The sequence below is a fragment of the Carcharodon carcharias genome, chromosome 12 (genome assembly GCF_017639515.1).
Source record: "Carcharodon carcharias isolate sCarCar2 chromosome 12, sCarCar2.pri, whole genome shotgun sequence".
Lineage (NCBI taxonomy): Eukaryota > Metazoa > Chordata > Chondrichthyes > Lamniformes > Lamnidae > Carcharodon > Carcharodon carcharias.
In genome coordinates this window covers 95,784,381-95,802,830 of record NC_054478.1, presented here as the reverse complement: position 1 = coordinate 95,802,830, position 18,450 = coordinate 95,784,381, and the positions used below count along the sequence as shown (strand labels likewise).

Genomic DNA, 18,450 nt, shown 5'->3' with positions numbered 1-18,450 from the left:
ATTTTATATATACTACACACTGCTGCCATTGTGCAGTGATGGAGTGAATATTTAACTTGGTGAATGGGGCGTCAATCAAGCGGGCTGCTTTATCCTGGATGGTGTCGACCTCCTTGAATGTTGCTGGAGCTGCACTCATCCAGGTAAGTGGAGAGAATTCCATCACGCTCCTTATAGAAGGTGGACAGGTTTTAGGGAGTCAGGTGGTGAGTTACTCACTGCAAAATTCCCAGTATTTGACCTGCTCTTGTAGCCGCAGTATTTATATGGCTGGTCCAGTTCAGTTTCTGGTCAGTAGTAACATCCTGGATGCTGATAAAGATTCAGCAATGGCAATGCCATTGAACATCACGGAGAGATTGTCAGATTCTCTCTTTTTGGAGATGGCCATTGCCTGGCACTTGTGTGGTGCGAATATTGCTTGCCATTTATCAGCCCAAGACTGAATGCTGCCCAGGTTTTGCTTCATTTTGGCATGCACTGCTTCAGGATCTGAGGAGTTGTGAATGGTACTGAGCATTGTGCAATCATCAGCAAACATCCCCACTTGTGACCTTATGATGGATGTTAAGTCATTGATGAAGCAGCTGAAGATGGCTGGGCCTAAAACACTATCCGAGGAACTCCTGCAGCAACGTCCTGGGACTGAGATGACTATTCTCCAACCAAAACCATCTTCCTTTGCGCTAGGTATGACACTGACCGGTGGAGAACTTTCTTCCCTATTCCCATTAACTTCAATTTTACTAGGGCGCCTTGATTCCAAATTCGGACAAACGCTGCCTTGATGTCAAGGGCAGTCACTCGCACCTCACTCTGAGTTCAGCTCTTTAATCCATGTTTGGACCAAGGCTGTAATGAGGTCAGGAGCTGAGTGGCTTTGGCAGAACCCAAACTAACCATCATTAAGCTGGTTATTTTTGTGGAAGTGCCACTTAATAGCACTGTCAACAATCCTTCCATCATCTGATGATGATGATGATGATGATGAAGAGGGGGCTGATGGGATGGTAACTGGCTGGATTGGATTTGTCCCACTTTTGTGTACAGGACATGCCTGGGAAATTTTCGATGACACTTTCTAGCACTTTGCTGATGATTGAGAGTGCACCGATGGAGCAGTAACTGGGCAGGTTGGAGTTGTCCTGCTTTTTAGAGTCAGGGCATACCTGGACAGTTTTCCACCTTGCCAGGTAGATGCCAGTATTGAAGTTATACTGAGAAAAGCTTCGCTAAGGGTGCATCTAGCTCTGGTACACCAGTCTTCAGTGCTACCACTGGGATGTTGTCAAGGCCCATAACCTTTGCAATATCCAATGCCTTCAGCCAGGTCTTGATATCACATGGAGTGTGGAGTGAATCAAATTGGCAATAGACTGCATGCGATGGTGGGGGCCTCATGAGGAGGCCGAGATGGATCATCCACTCAGCACTTTTAGCTGAAAATGACTGCAAATGCTTCAGCCTTCTCTTCTGCAGTGATATGCTGCCCCCCCACCTGACCCCCACCATCGTTGAGGATGATAAAAGTAAAATACTGCGGATGCTGGAAATCTAGAACAAAAACAAAAATACCTGGAAAAACTCAGCAGGTCTGACAGCATCTGCAGAAAGGGATACAGTTGACGTTTCGAGTCTATATGACCCTTCATCAGAACCGATCGGTTCTGATGAAGGGTCATACGGACTCAAAACGTCAACTGTATCCCTCTCCGCAGATGCTGTCAGACCTGCTGAATTTTTCCAGGTATTTTTGTTTTTGATCATTGAGGATGAGTTTGATAGGGTAGACACAGACGAACTGTTTTCCCTTGTGCAGGGAGTCTACAGCCAGGGGTTATAAATATAAGATAATCACTAATAAATCCAATGCAGAATTCAGTGGAGACATCTTTAACCAGAAAGTGGTTAGAATGTGGAACTGGCGAAAACATGGAGTAGTTAAGGAAAATCATATAGATGCATTGAAGGGGAAGCTCAATGAACACTCGAGAGTGATAAATAGAAGCATATGCTGATAGGATTTGATGAAGTAGGATGTTTGGAGACTAGTGTGAAGCTAGTTGCAGTGAATGGTCTTTTGCTGTGCAAGATCTTGATTTGTTTACTCCTCTTGCCTTTACTATAGTGGGGACAAAAACTTGAATTTCTATGGTTCTTTTAATATAGTAAAGCATCTTATGTTGCTTCAAATATGAACTAACAAAATTTGACACCAAGTCACAGTGAGAGCTATTCAGATAGATGACCGAAAGCTTGGTCAAAGAGACAAGATTTAAACAAAATTTTAAAAGGAGAGAAAGGTGAAGAGGTAGAGAAGTTTAGAGAGGGAAATCCAGAGCATAGGCCAATGGTGCAGCAATTAAAATGAGGATATTCAACAGGCCAGAACTGGAAGAGCAAAGAGATCTCCAAGGTTTGTGGGGCCAGAGGAGATTACAGAAATCAGGAGGGATAAAAATACGGTCAGACCGTACTATCAGGATAAGAATTCTGAAACTCAGGCATTGCCGGAGAGGCACCGATGTAGGTCAGCAAACACTGGGTGCAATACGTGAACGTGACTTTTGTGCGATTTAGGATGCAGGCAGCAGAATTTGAACGAGCTGCCGTTTATGTAGGGTGGAAAATGGGAGCCTGTCCAGGAGAGCACTGGGATAGTCAATATAGAGATTACAAAGGCATGAATTCAGATTTCAGCAGCAAATGGGCTGAAGCAATCATTTATTTCTGTTACTGTCAAGCCTGATTGTACAGTACCTTGGCACTTTTTGCACATGCACACTCCATTATTAAATTTCCTTTGGTTTGCTTGACTCCTTTTCTATTTTCCCTATAGATTGGTAATTTTTGCTGGAATGAAAGATCAGAACAGATGTTACCACGTTCCGCATACGCTCGCATATTTATTCTTCCCATCTAAAAGTAAACTGGTATTCCTCCACCAGTTCTTTAAGTTTCCTTCTCTTAGTTGATTTGTCTTTCGTTTTCTCTTTCTCCTTCCAGTATGCCTCTATGAGATAAAAACAAAAAACTGCGGATGCTGGAAATCCAAAACAAAAACAGAATTACCTGGAAAAACTCAGCAGAACCAGCTTATATTTCACTCCTTTCCTATTTCTACTTAGTTCTGTCGAAGGGTCATGAGGACTCGAAACGTCAACTCTTTTCTTCTCCGCCGATGCTGCCAGACCTGCTGAGTTTTTCCAGGTAATTCTGTTTTTGTTATGCCTCTATGAGACTTCTTCCTACTGTTTCTCCATTTGTCTCCAACTTTGCTCTCTTTCTTTCTGCAAGGTTCTTCTTTCCCATTTTTGTATTCTTCTTTAAATGTTCTCACCTCTCTGACATGTTGATTTACTACTTCTCTCAAATGACAATTGTATTTAGCTTTTTAATATCCTAGGGACTTATTAGGAGCAATATCTCAACTTGAGTCAAAATGGTAATCTATAACCCTACTGTTCAAAGGGAATCAGAAGCCAGCCACTGAGAATAAGTACATGGCCTAAGTGGAAGACAATTTATGTATAGTTAATATAATTGAAAATAAATATTGTTTGTAATGAACATTACCGCACTTTATTTATATTTAAATAATTTTAGAGACGGCAGTATAATTAGGAGACCTGAGCCAATCAGAATACTTCATATGCTACCAGCTTGTCGGAAATGGTCTCCTGCCATTCGTAGAATTACAGAATTTTAAATGGCACAGAAGGAGGCCATTCAGCTCATCATGTCTGCATCGGCTCTCCAAATAAGCATTATGTCCTCATGCCATTACCCTGCCTTTTCCCCATACCCCTGCACATTGTGAGATAGGTATGAGATTCACACATATAACACAGTACCTTGAATGCTACACTATCTTTTCAAAATTTACATTTATTAAATTGAATTTGTACGAGTGCTTTGAAGATCAAATAACACAATTCTTGTCTGTGAGCATTTATTGTATGCAATCCTTGACCAATTTAAAGTTTTAAACCTTAACATTTTAAAGCTGAGAATACAGCTGAAGATGGGACATTTGATCTATAGCAGAAGCGGGACAGAGAAGTGATCATCTGATTTGGTAGCATTGGGAAATAATCACTGGGCAAAGGCTGTTCTGTGCAAGGGATATGTGACATATGACAGGATACAGTTTATTGATAGATTCCTGGTGTTCGTTCGTAGTGAGAGGAGATGTAAGGCACGGGCCTAACAACACTAGTTCACAAGCTTTGAATATATCTTTGAAGCGATTTCTGTAAACATGACACCAGGAGAAGGGAGTGGAAATCTGTAACTCTTTCCCTCAAAAAGCTGTTGAGGCTAGGCCAGTTGAACATTTCAGAACAGAGGTAGGAAGAATTTTGTTACACAAGGTTATAAAGGGATCTGGAATAAGACAATAAAAAGGAGGTAAGATATGGATCAACCATGATGAATAGTTTAACAGGAGCTCAGTGATGCAATCCTCTTCCAATCAGAAGCCCTTAGGTTTTAAGTGCCGGATTGGCATCTGGTGAGAACACCAACAGGAGGGAAAACCTTAACTGACCACATCCTCAGCAATCCACTAGTTTCAAATTTATCTATCCAGGACAGTATGGGTGGGATATTCTTCCTTGTGCAATGCACCATAAAGTCTTTGTGGAGACAAAATCCAATTTTTAAACTGAGGATGCCCACCATTATGTGTGACACTATCAGCATTAAAATGGGATGGATTCAGAACAGATCTTGCAGGTCAAAACTGGACATCCATGAGGCCCAGTTGGCCATTAGCAACAGGAGAATAGTATTCTAACAACTAGACAATTAAACAACAAACAGAAGGAGGCAGCTCCAGGAACATCCCCATCCTTAACGATGGCAGAGACTAGCACGAGTGCAAAAGACAAGGCTGAAGTGTTGCAACCATCTTCAGCCAAGACCAGCGACCGGATGATCCACTGCAATTTTCTCCTAGAGTTCCCGCCATCACAGGTGCCAGCCATCAGCCAATTTAATAAACTCGACAAGCTATCAAGAAATATCTCAGCACATTGGTTGTGGCTCATAGTCTTTGCTATATCCAATGGAAGATTGGATATAGCAAAGCCTGGGTATGCCCTATCCACCAAAAGGAGACCTAATCCACCCTGCCAATTATCACCCCACCAGCCTACTCTCAATCACCTGTTATGGCATAGCATATGGTAAATGCTAAGCTGTTCAAATCCCAGAGGGAAATTTGAAGCAACTGCCACAACTATTTGTACTTATTTTGAGATGTGGACTTTGAATTCAGTAAAAAAGCCACTGAGGCTTAGAGTGTTTTTAGATAACTAAATTAAATATTTATTAATAAAAGAAATAATGATAAGCACATACATAGGTCTACAAATTACTACCATGATAACTCCTAGCTCTCCTAATCAATATAACTCCCAGTTACACCTCTGTTAAAGCAACAGTAAAAACACAGATTTTAAAAGACCCAGGCAAAGTAACATGATACAATGAACAATCGAATTCAAAGTGAGTTTTCTTAACTTCAGTTCTTGCAGACAGCAGTTTGGGCACAGAGGCTAGAGGTTTTTCACAGTTGTTATATCTTAGAATGCCTACCCTTACACACAGCCTTCTCTCCTTTATACATATTTTCCCTTTTGAATGCAAATTCCCTTTGTTTCACTATGTCTTTGGACTTTACTTCTCTAATAATAAAAATCTATCATAGTACCAATATTATCAGTAATCTTTGGGAAAAATAGATACACTGTTTCTTAACTTCTCCTAGCTAGGTGAAACACATCACCCACTCTTTTGAATCCAAGCTAGCTGGGTTTATTTAAAAATGCAAATGTTCTCTTTACACCACACATTATAAAACTTCACCCATGTTTACCTATTTAGCATTTCAAAACTAGCTTCTCTTCTTAAATCAAAGCCTTCAGACCAGCTGTCTTTAATTCAATTAAGTCCCACGCACACACAACTTAAACATAGACCCCACTATTACTGTACTTTATAATAAATTCCAAATAACATTATGAAAATTATTATATCTTCTTGACACACCAGAAAAGCAATCAAAGGTGTTGCTAGCAGTATTATCAAATGGCACTTACTAGACCAATGTTCATTTTGAGTTCTACCAGGGACATTTAGTTCAAGCTCTCATTATTCTTAGTCTAACCATGGACAAAAGAGCAGAATTCTAGAGGTTAAGTGAGTGCTAGAGGTTAAGTGAGTATAACTGCTCTGGACATTACTAAGTGTGGCACCATAGCACCCTGGAAAAAAATGAAGCAAATAGGAATGGGAGGAAAAAAAACTCTCCACTGGTTGGAATCATTCCTAGCACAAAGGTGTTCCTCAGGGCAATATCCTAGGTCCAACCATTTCCAGCTGCTTCATCAGTGACCACCTCTCCACCATAAGAAGTGGGGCTGTTAGCTGATGATTGAACAGTATTCAATTCCATTCACAACACCTCAGATAATATTAGCAAGGCCTGGACAACATCCATGTTTGGGCTGCTAAGTGGCAAGTAACACTCAGGCTACATAAGCACCAGACAATGAGCATCACTGACAAGAGAGGGAGTATTCGAACTGGCCCTTGACATTGAATGGCATTGGCGCCATTGAAACTCCAACAACAGCGCCCTTGGGGTTACCACTGATAAGCCAGATAAATATTTTAACTACAAGAGCAGGTCAAATGCTTGGTATTCTGTGACAAGTTCTCCTCCTGAATCCCCAAAGACTTTCAAGGCACAAAACAAGAGTGTGATGGAATACGCTTGCCTGGATAACAGCAGCTTCAGCAACACTCAAGAAGCTTGCCACCATGCACAAGAAAGCAGCGTCCTTTACTGGCACTTCATTTACCGTTCACTCCTTCCACCACTGGTGCAACATGGCTGTATTGTTTATTATTTACAAGGTGCACTTAGAGCTACTCGCTGATGCTTTTCAACAGAATCTCCCATGCCATGTAGGGGAAAAGGACACACATCCTATGAAAGGATAAACAATAAAAAATGAGCTCCTATTATATTCAGTGTTTCGTGACTACCCTTTGGGCATGTCTGTCTCTGTTGTTATGGGGATCGGTTAGCTTAGTTGGGATTAGTTAGCTCAGTTGGCTAGACGGTGCAGAATGATGCCAACAGTGCCGGTTCAATCCCTGTACTGACCGTGGTAGCTCATGGAGGTCTGATGCAGAGTGCTTCCCCTTAAGCTAAATAACCACTTGTCTCTCCCCAAGAGAGAGATGCCTATGGACCCTCATGACTAAGGCTAAGTTATCTGTGTTGTTAATTAGAATGTTTATGTTTTCTATCAAAACATACTTGATGGCAATCAGAGCCAGTTCATCTGAGAAGCTTTCAATCTAATTTGTTTTATTTTATTTTGACCAAAAAACTCAAATCAGGATGAGGAAAGGCATACTTTCTCTCTTCTGTCACATGCTCTCTGCAAAAGTGAAGTGAAATTCCATTATCAAACCTATTCTTATGACAGCCAAAGTTTGACATGGTGTGCAAAATATGTGGGATAGGATAGTAACAAGGTAAATCATTCCACATTAAACATTTTGGGCTATTTTACTATAGTAATGAGGTGATATAAATGGGAAAAATAAATATATAAGTTGTTTATTGGGAAACAATAAAGCCAATTCAGCATATATTCTGAGATTGTGCTGAGCCAGTGAAAACTACATTGACAAACTACATTGTTCAGGTGAAAAATGAATGTGTATTAAAAATACAATTTATAGTGAATATCCTAACAGAGAAAAAAATACAGTTCGGAACTTTGTTTGAAATGGTTCTATTTAAATCAAAATAAAATAATGGCAATCTATTCAGATACCTTTTGCATCAGCACACGCTACTGACTTCCGAGTCTTGCCGTACCACAGTGACCTGTATATATGTGACAGAACTGCAGGAACTGGAGAACTAAGAGTGCTTGCCATTTTTATTCCCAGCGTTTAGCAAAAGACCTGCCAATCAAGAATTCACACCAAAGACACAAAGGCTAGACAGGGCTTGGATATCACCTTGACTGGCAGCAATACCCTGAATCCATTTTAACAGAGATAATTTCTGACACAACATGCACCCAGATAGCCAAAGACATTTATATAAAAAGTATTTTCCATGATTCTACCATTGATCTGAGCAGCCCTCTTACACTAGCAGCCTGGTATATAATAAACCTAAATTCCTTATCTTACTAAACTGGTTCGGATTAGGGACTGTTAATAAGACAAAATGGAGCCAATTCTCTCCTCTCCTTCCCCTGCATTTCAATGTCAAACCAAAATCACTCACAGAAGACATTTTCAAACTCTAATACTTGGTACAACTACAAATTCCTTAAAAATGTAAAAGGAGATTATGATCTGAGACACAGTCATCACAAATGGTATAATAATTCTACTCGACTTTATGCATCGGAACAGAGAGGTATGAGCAGCATTGAGATGATAAAATCGCATCAGAAGTAGTTCATATTAAAGCATTTTCTCCCAGAAGTAACAAGAATGCAGTTTGGAAACACCAGTAATAAACTTCCATTTTTAATAAAGAAAACAAGGTGATATACTTTCCCAATTAAATAAGACAAAATGTTCTGATTGAGGTGTGTATTTAATATAAGGTTTGATAGATTTCCCAACAAATGACTAATGTTGGACCACACAAACAAGATTTTGTAGGTCATGGGCTCAAATTGATTTGGTAGTTTCCAGCCACTCATGAGCTAGTTTGTCCTGATGTTAGAAATGAAAATGCACTTCACTTCTATGCCCACTACGGAATGAGAAGCTACACTCAAATTTCCTGTGAATCAAATTAGAATATGCTTAAATATAAATGCTGTTATGGCACAGCAGTTGGTAAATGCCAAGCTGATCAAATCCCAGAGGGTAATTTGAAACAGTGCCACAACTGTATTTGCAATTTGTATTTTTATTTCAAGACGTGCATTTAAAAATTCTTGAAAACTTGTTTTGTGTCGTGCCCAAAAATCTGCTCAGAATTTTAATAGCGCCTTTGAGCAATTGCAAGCACAAGAAACTTGCATACAAAGGTTTGTAACCTAGGCTGCAGCCTACTTTGGGGCAGAGGGACAATAGATGGCTGTATAGGATCAAGGAAAGTTGAGCTCATGCCTAAAGTTCCACAACCTTTCAAGCCTCATGGTTATTCCCAGAATGTTTGTTTCTTGAGGCAATGGAGGAAATTCAAGGCTACTGTGTTTGTACAAACACTGTTTTGCATACTTCAAATCAAAATTTGCCCTTCATTACTTGAGACCAATACCATGAAAAGCAAATACTACTTAACATGCTATTGCAAAGTCATATGTCATGAAGCAACAGAAGCTTGAAGTCAACTAAAACAAACAGTTAATGCTGCCAAGTTTATATTTGAATTCCAAGTGGAAAGCAGAGCAACAAAGGCCAAAGAAAAGGAACAAGGTAGAGCAGATTAAAATGAATAGAGGAAAAATAACTGGCACAGCATTAAAACAAAGGAAAATATGAATAATATGGAAACATAGGTGAATGAATAATTAAGAATGCATGGGCTGGGTTCCTCCCTCCCTCCCTTCCAATGACCTGAGGGGCAGTTGAACCAACTGCGCCCCTCTGGATCTGGTATGCTGTCTCTTGAAACCTGTGTGGAATTCAAAGCTCACCAACAATCCAATGGTAACAAGAGGCCCAATTTTTGGTGGGCTTTGAGCCTCTGGTTCCCAGTGTATGCTCCCTGCATTTTGCTTATTTGAAGCTAAAGAAAGAGGCCGAAACGCTTTTACACCCAAATAGATACTGACCGTATTTAATGTTAAAATACAAGTTTATATAATTTAAAATGAATTGTAAATTGGATAGTTATTTGGCTTAATACAAGAAGAAAAAATAGTCCCAAATGCCCATATATAAATTGTTAAACCCACTGAAGTTCTGATCTCTGACATTTATTTTTATGCTAATGATCTTGAAGATGCCCATGTTTACGAATGCCACCAAGTTGTGTTTAAAAAAATGGATATTCCAGTGGATTGGAGGTGATCCCAAGTTATTTGTGTACATTTAGCAACTGGTCAAATGATTAATTTAATTTAAATTCTGCTAAAAAAAAAACAAATAAAATTACTTATTGAAAGAGTAAGACAAAACAGAAAAGATAGGTTTCTCAAAGTGTCACAATGTAAAGAAGCAAGTGACAATGAACTGATATATTAATGTGTACAAGCACTTGAGTTTTTAAAGTTATGAAGGTTTTTGATGGAGCAAATAGTGAAAGAATATTTCCTTGTGTTAATATTTAATTCTAGTCACAGTTTTAAATTGCTAAGCCTCTAAGAAATAGACTAGGAGAAATTTCTTCATGCAAAAGGCTGTTGGAACATAGAATGCCCAAATGGGAACAATTGCTACAGGCGCCACTGCTGCTTTTATGGGAAAAAACAGTATTATGAGCAAGCACTATGGCAGTGGGATTGGTTATGGACTAATAGAGCTGGCACAGACAAAATAGGCCAAGTAGCTTGAGTACTGTAAGCTTTCAGTACAAATGCAATGAAACACTAGTAAATCATCTGAAGCCATTTCAGTACATTTCGTAAATGTTTTGACAGATATTGAAAACAAGTCAGTAAAAGAACTCCAACCAAGAAGCAATGGAGGGAAAAAAAACTAGAACATAAGCTGTGATAACAATTTTGGGTTTTGCAATAAACATTCTCTTGCATTCAACTTCATCGGTCATTCTGGTCAATGGGCCTCACACTGCCTACAAACTGAAGTGCATCTAGTATTACCCAAGACTTCATTAAACAATAAGGGATCAAAGGAAATGCCAAACAATTATAGGCCAGTTAGTCTTGAATCGGTGGTGAGCAAATTAGTAGAATCAATCCTGAGAGATAGGATTAACTGTCACGTGGAAAGGCATGGACTAGTCAGGGATGGTCAGCACGTTAAAGTAAAGTCTTGCCTCATAAATTTGATTGAATTCTTTGAGGAAGTGACAAGAAGGGTTGATGAAGGTAGTGCAGTGGATGTTGTGTACATGGATTTTCACAAGGCATTTGACAAGGTCCCATTTGGCAGATTGGTCAGGAAAGTAAAAGCCCATGGGATTCAGGGTAATGTGGCAAACTGGATAAAAAGTTGGCTTTGTAACAGGAAACAAAGGGTAATGGTCGATGGATGCCCTTGCAAATGGAAAGTTATCTCAAGTGGTGTTCTACAGGGCTCAGTGTTGGGACCCTTGCTGTTTGTGTTATATATTAACGATTTGAACATGAATGTGGGGGGCACGATTGGGAAATTTGCAGATGACACAAAGATTGTCCGAGTAGTGGATAGCGTAGAGGATAGCCATATCTCCAAAACGATATAGATGGGTTGGTGGAGTGGGTGGTAAAGTGGCAGATGGATTTTAACAATGAGAAGTGTGAGGTCATACATTTAGGAAGGTCAAACAGTTACAGGGATTACAAAATAAATGGGAATATACTAAGAGGGGTAGATGAAGTGAGAGATCTTGGCGTACAAGTACACAGGTCCCTGAAGGCAGCAGTTCAAGTAGACAAGGTTGTAAAGAAGGCATATGGAATGCTCTCCATTGGCAGAGGTATAGAATATAAAAGTAAGGATATAATGTTGGAATTGTATAAAACACTGGTGAGGCCACATCTGGAGTATTGTGTACAGTTCTGGTCACCACATTACAGGAAAGACATAATAGCTCTGGAGAGAGTGCAGAGGAGGGTTACAAGAATGTTGCCAGGGTTAGAAAAGTGTAAAAACAAAAAACTGCAGATGCTGGAAATCCAAAACAAAAACAGAATTACCTGGAAAAACTCAGCAGGTCTGGCAGCATCGGCAGAGAAGATAAGAGTTAAAAAAGTGTAGCTATTTGGAGAGATTGGATAGGTTGAGGTTATTTTCCTTAGAACAAAGAAGGCTGAGAGGTGACTTGATCGAGGTGTACAAAATTATGAGGGGAAGATAGCGTGGACAGGATAAAATTGTTTCCCTTGGTTCAGAATTCTAGAATCAGGTGACATTGATTCAAGATAAGTGGCAGAAGGTGTAGGGGGGGACATGAGGAAGAATTTTTTTTACGCAGAGGATAGTGGGTGTCTGGAATTCGCTGCCCAAGTTGGTGGCAGAGGCAGAAACTTTAAACTCTTTTAAAAAGTACCTGGATCTGCACTTAAAGTGCTTTAAGCTGCAGGACAATGGGCCAGGTGCAGGAAGGTGGGATTAGAAAGGGCACCTGGCTGTCTTCGGGCTGGCATGGACAAGATGGGCCGAATGGCCTTTTTGTGCTGTAACTTTTCTATGGTCCTATAGTTCTAATAGCATGGCCCAAGGATAACAAAACATTTGCTATCACTATTTGCTCCATCGATACCCTTCATAAATTTGAAAAAAAAACTCTTGTTTTATGCGCACTAATATTCTAGTTGTCACTTACTGTCTTACAGCGTTAGAATCATATCACTTTAAACTGAATTTCTCTTTCTAAAATATGGGGACATTGCATTATTTGGTCTTTGGAGGCTGAAGAATTTTTTTCTTAAAGTTCACCTTGGAACAGTCAACAAGTAGGCCTCTTCCAAGAAATCACCTGAGCTATATGGTACTTGAAAAGGAGTAGTTTGTTTTGAATTGCAAAGGAGTTTAATTAATGAAAATCTGGAAGGCAAAAAGGCAACCACATGGCAGCGGCAAACCTTAAGTTTGAACCTGTGGTTTTGCTTTCAGTCTTGTTGGAGAAAGGCTGAGAACAGAAGGCTACCCTGACTTGTGTTCCCTCCCCTCTCTGCTTTGTGAAACTGTGTGTGGTTTTTGGCCTGTAGCCAGATAATCCTCATCTGAGTGTAGTTTGTCTGCATAATTTTGGACTTGCTAGCTGAGACAGGAAGAATTGGTCCAGCTATACCCTCCTCCACTCTGAAGCATAATTGATGAATTTGCCGACACCTACTGGGCCCAGCGGCATGTCTTCACCCGATGGAACTTCAGACCGACAGCGCTGGACCTCCATGAGCTTTAAATTTTTTTCTTGTTATAAGAAAGTTTCTGGACTACAATCGTGTGTCAACCAGCTCTTGAAACTGGTTTAAAAGGAGTTTTGTTTTATAATAAATTAATCATTCTGAGCTTTCTGAAAGAAGCCTGGTCAGAGTTTCTTTTCTTCTGGGTGCTAGAAGTATAGGTGCACAACTGGTCATTTCAGTGAGAAAATAAACGTTTGAATTATGGCCTGCAGAGCACTGGGGCTTGAAAATTCCCTTGCTCCTCCCATCCTGGTCATAACAACAGTGACGTTTTGAGCAACTAAGTACTGTAATGTTGTCATTTTTATAGAAGGCATACTTGAAGCTCACTGATACAAGGCATGATGTGAAACCAACAGACGTGTGTTGTGTAAAATAAATCAATGGATGAACAGAATTTAGTTTCACAGCGAAAATTGAAGAACATGGCAAGCTGGCTTATGACAAATTTAGATGACTCCTTACACTCACTTTCAAAGCACAGCTGTTCCAAACTTTTGTCTCTCAGAAAAATGGTGTGCCAACCAAGCATCAGATTCCAAATCTCCGCCCATCGAGCTGTCAAGCGTCAAGCGCTTACCTGGAAAACTGTGAGCTTTGATGCTGTTCTTTGCCCATTCATTACTCTAAAATGGCTCTCCAACAACACTGAATGAGAATTTCTTTTTGACATAACCTCAAATGTTTAAATTGATGCACTGGCCATACAACTGACTGACCTCCTCAGGTCTTCCCACTGTTTCAAAAGCCGCACTAGCATGCAATATACACAATGCCATTGTTCGGACATTGAAAGATAGACCAGCTGCAATTCCCCCTCTGGGCAGCTGATAAAAATTACCAAGGTAACAAGCCTGATTTCATCCTTGCTGACTTAACAAATAGCCAAAATACTGAATTTATTAAAGAAAAATTTTTGAATTTAAAATAACCCCAATTCAGGCAAGAGTTAAATTATTACAGGCGCAGGCACAAAGTAGTCAAAGGACGTATGTGGGGATCGCTTCTGCTAAAGCAGAAGGACAGTAACAGCATCACACAAAGTTCTTAAATGATGGTGCTGAATGTCAACTGGCACTGCACTAGCAGAGTTTGTGTTGAACAGTTCAAAAAGATGTTGATTAATAATCCAGCACAGATTAGAATCAGAAAAAGACAGAAGTCGAAAACAATCCGAATAGAGCAAATCTGAGAATAGAGTTGACAAATACCCACCAGCAGCAGCTGCCCAGCCCAGCCATCTGCAGCCCTGCATGATGATCTCTCAGTCTATGCTAGCCTACCCTATCAATACAGCTCTTCCTTTTTGTCCCTTCACAAATCATTTTTGTCTTCTGCTACCCAATTTCTTTCTAAATTTCACTCTCCTTGCTTTAATCGGTTCCCCCTATAAATCTTTCAGCACTCCATTCAACAGGCATAAAGAAACGGAGACCTGACAACTTGGTCACAGAGCACATCATCTGCCCTCAGGCTTGTATTGTTACATATCATTGCTAGTCACCTCAACAAAGTGTGTCAAAAACAGAGGAAATGTTTACTACTGAAGAAGGAAGACAATTCCGTACTTTAACATTTTTCATATGGCTCCTAAAGGTAACATTTTCTAAATTGATCAGACACCGAACAGTCCCCTGCAGCCCAACTACTAAATGATGCATATTTGCTGCACCATCAGTCTGGAGTAAAGGAAACAAATAGAGGCTTATATTTAAACTATTACTACTCATTACTGATAACTTCCCTTTTTGTTCCCTCAACAGTGAAAACTTCAAAAACACAATACTGACTACAACAAATGAATTGCCGGTACACTTTATCCAATGATGCAGTTCAAAAAGTACTTCAGCAGAAATACAAGTGAGGAGCCAAAGCTACATTGTATATTTACATCACTGGAGGAGGACAAGAGTTCCACGAAGGGATCAGGATCTCATGCTCTTATTAATACTGCAGGATCACTTCCAATGGAAGTGCTCATCCAATATAATCTGATTTGTGTTCAAAATACACCCCATTTATATTGCAAGACAGACAAGGTTACTCAAAAACATAATGCGCACATCCACTGTTGCTGGTAGCATTCTGGCCACAGACCTTCTCCAATGTTGAGAGTGATGAGGAAAAAAAACACTTTTCTGATACGTACAGTCAGGCTGATGTTCAGTTCATACGCAGTAAGAATCGCAGCTACCATCACAACAAGGAGCACCAGCAGCTATCATTTACATTTTCCACCACTAGTGATTTACTCAGAGAAACAGGGAGTGAAACCACTTTCCAAGTGCTGCCCTGTTCATGCTGTAGAGTTGCATCCAGAGTTACAATGTAAATTGGGTATGGAATGCAGGCAGCGGTACTGTATTCAACACAGGCTGTGATCATTGAATAGAGCTAATGAGAACGTGACTCTCATTTACCTCTGTAGTCTGTAGAAAACAATATTTTTTTTAAATGCATGACAAGGAAGTTTAAAATCACCTCAACACCATTAGAAGCTGACAAAGGCAGAACAAAACTATCACTTGGAGGTTATTCTCCTTAAGCTCTCACCAGCACTGTTATAACTCTTCCTGGTGCTGGCATGCTGAAAATCAGAATAAATGCAGAATCAATCCCTTGACAGATAATGATTAATCATTGCTGTAAATGGTCAACTTCAAAAGGCGAGTAATTCCCAAGACAATAACAAAACCTTAGATAAAAACAAAAAAACTGCGGATGCTGGAAATCCAAAACAAAAACAGAATTACCTGGAAAAACTCAGCAGGTCTGGCAGCATCGGCGGAGAAGAAAAGAGTTGACGTTTCGAGTCCTCATGACCCTTCGACAGTTCTGTCGAAGGGTCATGAGGACTCGAAACGTCAACTCTTTTCTTCTCCGCCGATGCTGCCAGACCTGCTGAGTTTTTCCAGGTAATTCTGTTTTTATAACAAAACCTTCCCCATTGCAAAAAAATCAAGACTATACTGGTTATTAGCGCTTTTCTAAGAGTTTTGAAATAAACAGGCATCATGAAACAATGCATGAGTAAATGCTTCACTTGTAGCTCAAACACTATTTTAATACTAACAGTTAAACTCCATCAATTATAAACATGAACCCATTAGCGAAGTACAAGTCTTGAAAGGGCCCACCCTTCTACTGAGCTTTTTGTTATCTGAACATATAGATTACTCCAACCTGTCATTCTGGACTTCCTTAAGTAAATTTGGCAAATTATATATAAAATATAACTATATATATAATTATTTAATATTAATGAAGCAGTTATTTAATTTTACAGACTCTAGATATAAACAGAAACATATTCCAATACCTCCTGTTAAAACTGTAATCCCAAAAAGGTTTTGAACTGAATAACAGCCTCAGAAATAGCCAGTCCTCAAAGATGACAGAGCCACTTATGTAGGCCCTTTAAACAACAGACTTAAAAAGCGAAGAGGTTAGAATGTGGGGGACCTCTGCCAGCACTCACTCAGCTGAGCTCCTGAGCCTCAGGGACAGCTTCCTTCCCGAGCACGGGGGCGCGCGCTTCCCCCGCCGCGCGAGCACGCAGTGTGCTCGTCACCGCCTATTCTTCCACATACACTAAATGAATTGCCTTGCCACCAAACAGAAACATTTAAAATGGTTACGGTAAAGTTTCAGAGCCGAAAGCAGACAGAAGTGGAGCGCCGGGTAACTTTCTGCGCCTTGAGTTCCAGTGAAGGGACCTGGAGCCGGAGTCACAGCCGGAGCACCGACAATCTCCAGCAGAAGTTTCTCAGTGTTTTCATCCTCAGGCGCTCTCGCCCTCAGCAGCCACTGCCCTTCTCCTGGTTAAACAGGCCAGCCCCGGAGATGAACAGAGCGCCGGCAGATTGTCCCCTTGCTGTTGGAGACCATGGCTGCACTTGTTCCCAATCGGTGTTTACACTCAAGTTTCAAGAAGCGGACTGCACTGCAGCCGCGCGCTGTCTCTGTCTCTCTCTCTCTCACACACACACACATAGAAAACAGCTTCACCGGACACATCTAAATTCAAAAAACGCTCTGAAAAAGTAATTTGCAGTAGTCAACTACTAAAAGATTTTAAAAGTTGCGAGTAACGCCTACTTTGTCTCAGTCTTGCTCCTGTGGATGATTCGCAGTTGCACCGATTTTTTTTTGGTTGTTGCTAGGTTTATCACTAGGTTTTCCCCTCCCTCCTCCGGAATCTCTGGCGCTGGAAAGTTGAATGACGTAAAACCAGGCACAGACCCCAGCGACAAGGCGCCAGCTTCAAAAGCGATCATGTGCATTCTGTTTAAAGGGAAAAGGGCATAGCGTATTTACAACATGTCAATTTGCATATCATTCAGAGTTCTGTTCTACCCATGACTTTTGAGTTTGTTATAGCCGGGATATCTATGCATGTTGTTGGAAAACGACGCAACGCTTGATAAATTGATCAGGAAAAAAAACATGCTTGATCATCCAAGGTCGGAGTCAAAGTAGAAAGTCCTGCATTTGAATAGCTATTGACACTATTTGAAGGATTGTTATACTGTAAACGGTGAAAGCAATAGTATGAAATTATTCATTCTCAGCGTTGCGAGTAGCTGGCGTAATCTAGGTTCCACACTTGATACAGAGACAAAAACAGAATTACCTGGAAAAACTCAGCAGGTCTGGCAGCATCGGCGGAGAAGAACAAAGTTGACGATTCGAGTCCTCATGACCCTTCAACAGAACTATGTAAAAATAGGAGGGGTGAAATATAAGCTTACTTAGTTCTGTTGAAGGGTCATGAGGACTCGAAACGTCAACTTTGTTCTTCTCCGCCAATGCTGCCAGACCTGCTGAGTTTTTCCAGGTAATTCTATTTTTGTTTTGGATTTCCAGCATCCCCAGTTTTTTGTTTTTATCTTGATACAGAGACTTGTGTTCCCTTGCCAGATGCCTTTTCTTAATTGAACAATACAGAGACATTGGGTTGACTAAGTGTTATTAAACATTTTTTTAAAACTATCAGAAGTGCCTCTTTTTTAGAGGGGTGCAAATAATATGTGGAGAAATGAGCAGAGGACTTACCCTAGATCATCACAACAACAAATAATAAAAATGATTATTGTCATTCACGTCCTGGATATCCTGCAATGCGGATCAGTCATGGAATGCCTCAAGTGTACAGGCAGCCAACACGTGCTTCTCTCTCAACAAATACCACCCATCCTGTTGAGTATTTGCAATGTTTTCTATTTGTGTTTCAAATTCATCTGCAATATTTTGCTTTGTGTTCATGACTTCATCAGAACTGGCTTAAAGGGATAGTGTGAGTTACCTGCACATTCAGTTTTACTCTAGCATCATTCATTTATAAGTGTCTTTCCATTGTTGCTTGGTGTCTTTG

The 18,450-nt window shown here is 40.2% G+C and overlaps 1 protein-coding gene across 2 annotated transcripts in view; it reads right to left on the bottom strand.

Annotated features, from left to right (window-relative positions):
* The window catches only part of gulp1b (GULP PTB domain containing engulfment adaptor 1b), a 428,880-nt gene extending 411,603 nt beyond the window's left edge, over positions 1-17,277 (bottom strand). For both annotated transcript variants that reach the window (XM_041200977.1, XM_041200978.1), the window contains exon 1: positions 17,175-17,277. The gene's annotated coding sequence lies outside the window, so the exon portion shown is untranslated. The remainder of the gene's footprint in view (positions 1-17,174) is intronic.
* Positions 17,278-18,450: the final 1,173 nt, after the last annotated feature.